The following is a 4,140-nucleotide window of genomic DNA, read 5'->3' on the forward strand; positions in this document are numbered from 1 at the left end:
CTGGCCTGTGGGGTCTCTGAGCAAAACCGGCACTCTCCCGCTGGAAGACCTCCCCGTCTGCCTCCAAAGGCCGGTTTGCAAGCACTCCAGCCCGCTGTTCCCGCCAGGCCCGCACAATGCTCCCAAGCCCGGGAGAAAAGCGCTTCGGGCTGGTGCTCTCTCCGGGCCCTTGCCCCTGAGCCTGGGGGCAAGGCAGGGGGAACACACTCCCAGGCCACGGCAGAACCACATGCCCACGTCTGTTCCTGTCCCCTGCACTGCCAGAGAGCCTGAGGGAGCCAGAGTCTGTCAGGCAGCTGCTGGGTTGGCCGGCTGTGTGGGAAGGGGCAGAGCCGACCTAGGGGCAAGTTGGGCCTCTTGCTCTCTCTGCTGCCCTGAGGCTGCTGGGCCAAAGAGGTCTTGGGCATCCAGCCCCTTACTGGTCCCTTCCCTCTGACGAGGCCCTCTGAGCTCCAGCACCTTGCAGTGTGGAGACAGCCCCTGCCAGCAACCTCCTCTCCAAGGAGGCCTCAACCGAGGCATAGGCCCAGGGGAAAGGCACCAGCGGGGATGAGCCAGGGGAGGCGCCCGAGCATGACTGGACCTAGTCCCCGCAGCCTGCCCCTTGGTTGGGCAGTACCCCCGGAGGCCAGGAAGGTCTTGGCAAGGCTGGCCAGGGGCAGGGGCCCTGCTGGGTCCTGCCCCTGGCCTGTGGGGCCTCTGAGCACAACCGGCCCTCTCCCACTGGAAGACCTCCCCGGCTGCCTCCAAATTCCTGTTTGCAAACACTCCCGCCCGCTGTTCATGCCAGGCTCGCACAATGCTACCAAGCCCGGGAGAAAAGCGCTTTGGAGTGATGCTCTCACCGGGCCCTTGTCCCTGAGCCTGGGGGCAAGGCAGGGGGAACACACTCCCAGGCCAAGGCAGAACCACATGCACACGTCTGTTCCTGCCCCCTGCACCGGCAGAGAGTTCGCGGGAGCCAGATTCTGTCAGGCAGCTGCTGGGCTGGCCGCCTGTGTGGGAAGGGGCAGAGCTGACCTAGGGGCAAGTTGGGCCTCTTGCTCTCCCTGCTGCCCTGAGGCTGCTGGGCCAAAGAGGTCTTGGGCATCCAGCCCCTTGCTGGTCCCTTTCCGCTGACGAGGCCCTCTGAGCTCCAGCACCTTGCAGTGTGGAGACAGCCCCTGCCAGCAACCTCCTCTCCAAGGAGGCCTCAACCGAGGCCTAGTCCCAGGGAAAGGCACCAGAGGGGATGAACCTGGGGAGGCGCCCGGGAATGTCTGGACCCAGTCCCCGCAGCCTGCCCCTTGGTGGTGCAGTCCCCCCGGAAGCCAGGAAGGTCTGGGAAAGGCTGGCCAGGGGCAGGGGCCCTGCTGGGTCCTGCCCCTGGCCTGTGGGGCGTCTGAGCACAACCGGCACTCTCCCACTGGAAGACCTCCCCGTCTGCCTCCAAAGGACGGTTTGCAAGCACTCCCACCCGCTGTTCCGGCCAGGCACGCACAATGCTCCCAAGCCCGGGAGAAAAGCGCTTCGGGGTGGTGCTCTCTCCGGGCCCTTGCCCCTGAGCCTGGGGGCCAGGCATGGGGTCCACACTCCGAGGCCAAGGCAGAACCACATGCACACGTCTGTTCCTGCCCCTTGCACCAGCAGAGAGCTCGGGGGAGCCAGAGACTGTCAGGCAGCTGCTGGGCTGGCCGCTTGTGTGGGAAGGGGAAGAGCCGACCTAGGGGCAAGTTGGGCCTGTTGCTCTCCCTGCTGCCCTGAGGCTGCTGGGCCAAAGAAGTCTTGGGCATCCAGCCCCTTGCTGGTCCCTTCCCTCTGACGAGGCCCTCTGAGCTCCAGCACCTTGCAGTGTGGAGACAGCCCCTGCCAGCAACCTCCTCTCCAAGGAGGCCTCAACCGAGGCCTAGGCCCAGGGGAAAGGCACCAGCGGGGATGAGCCTGAGGAGGCGCCCGGGCATGTCTGGACCCACTCCCCGCAGACTACCCCTTGGTGGGCCAGAACCCCCGGAGGCCAGGAAGGTCTGGGCAAGGCTGGCCAGGGGCAGGGGCCCTGCTGGGTCCTGCCCCTGGCCTGTGGGGCCTCTGAGCACAACCGGCCCTCTCCCACTGGAAGACCTCCCCGGCTGCCTCCAAAGTCCTGTTTGCAAACACTCCCACCCGCTGTTCCCGGCAGGCACGCACAATGCTCCCAAGCCCGGGAAAAAAGCGCTTCGGGGTGGTGCTCTCTCCTGGCCCTTGCCCCTGAGCCTGGGGGCAATGCAGGGGGAACACACTCCCAGGCCAAGGCAGAACCACATGCACACGTCTGTTCCTGCCCCCTGCACCGGCAGAGAGCTCGGGGGAGCCAGAGTCTGCCAGGCAGCTGCTGGGCTGGCGGCCTGTGTGGGAAGGGGCAGAGCCGACCTAGGGGCAAGTTGGGCCTCTTGCTCTCCCTGCTGCCCTGAGGCTGCTGGGCCAAAGAGGTCTTGGGCATCCAGCCCCTTGCTGGTCCCTTCCCTCTGATGAGGCCCTCTGAGCTTCAGCACCTTGCAGTGTGGAGACAGCCCCTGCCAGCAACCTCCTCTCCAAGGAGGCCTCAACCGACGCCTAGGCCTAGGGGAAAGGCACCAGCGGGAATGAGCCTGGGGAGGCGCCCGGCCATGTCTGGACCCAGTCCCCCCAACCTGCCCCTTGGTGGGGCAGTACCCCCGGAGGCCAGGAAGGTCTGGGCAGGGCTGCCAGGGGCAGGGACACTGCTGGGTCCTGCCCGTGGCCTGTGGGGCCTCTGAGCACAACCGGCCCTCTCCCACTGGAAGACCTCCCCGGCTGCCTCCAAAGGCCGGTTTGCAAGCACTCCCGCCCACTGTTCCCACCAAGCACGCAAAATGCTCCCAAGCCCGGGAGAAAAGCGCTTCGGGGTGGTGCTCTCTCCGGGCCCTTGCCCCAGAGCCTGGGGGCCAGGCAGGGGTCCACACTCCCAGGCCAAGGCAGAAACACATGCACACGTCTGTTCCTGTCCCCTGCACCGGCAGAGAGCTTGGGGGAGCCAGAGTCTGTCAGGCAGCTGCTGGGTTGGCCGCCTGTGTGGAAAGGGGCAGAGCCGCCCTAGGGGCAAGTTGGGCCTCTTGCTCTCCCTGCTGCCCTGAGGCTGCTGGGCCAAAGACGTCTTGGGCATCCAGCCCCTTACTGGTCCCTTCCCTCTGACGAGGCCCTCTGAGCTCCAGCACCTTGCAGTGTGGAGACAGCCCCTGCCAGCAACCTCCTCTCCAAGGAGGCCTCAACCGAGGCCTAGGCCCAGGGGAAAGGCACCAGCGGGGATGAGCCAGGGGAGGCACCCGAGCATGTCTGGACCCAGTCCCCGCAGCCTGCGCCTTGGTGGGGCAGTACCCCCGGAGGGCAGGAAGGTCTGGGCAAGGCTGGCCATGGGCAGGGGCCCTGCTGGGTCCTGCCCCTGGCCTGTGGGGCCTCTGAGCACAACCGGCCCTCTCCCACTGGAAGACCTCCCCGGCTTCCTCCAAAGGCCGGTTTGCAAGCGCTCCCACCCACTGTTCCCAGCAGGCGCGCATAAGGCTCCCAAGCCCGGGAGAAAAGCACTTCGGGGTGGTGCTCTCACCGGGCCCTTGCCCCTGAGCCTGGGGGCAATACAGGGGGAACACACTCCCAGGCCAAGGCAGAACCACATGCACACGTCTGTTCCTGCCCCCTGCACCGGCAGAGAGCTCAGTGGAGCCAGAGTCTGTCAGGCAGCTGCTGGGCTGGCCGCCTGTGTGGGAAGGGGCATAGCCGACCTAGGGGCAAGTTGGGCCTCTTGCTCTCCCTGCTGCCCTGAGGCTGCTGGGCCAAAGAGGTCTTGGGCATCCAGCCCCTTGCTGGTCCCTTCCCTCTGACGAGGCCCTCTGAGCTCCAGCACCTTGCAGTGTGGAGACAGCCCCTGCCAGCAACCTCCTCTCCAAGGAGGCCTCAACCGAGGCCTAGGCCCAGGGGAAAGGCACCAGCAGGGATGAGACTGGGGAGGGGCCCGGGCATGTCTGGACCCAGTCCCCGCAGCCTGCCCCTTGGTGGGGCTGTAACCCCGGAGGCAGGAAGTTCTGGGCAAGGCTGGCCAGGGGCAGGGGCCCTGCTGGGTCCTGCCCCTGGCCTGTGGGGCCTCTGAGCACAACCGGCCCTCTCCCACTGGAA

Source organism: Dama dama, unplaced genomic scaffold (assembly GCF_033118175.1).
Source record: "Dama dama isolate Ldn47 unplaced genomic scaffold, ASM3311817v1 ptg000109l, whole genome shotgun sequence".
Classification (NCBI taxonomy): domain Eukaryota; kingdom Metazoa; phylum Chordata; class Mammalia; order Artiodactyla; family Cervidae; genus Dama; species Dama dama.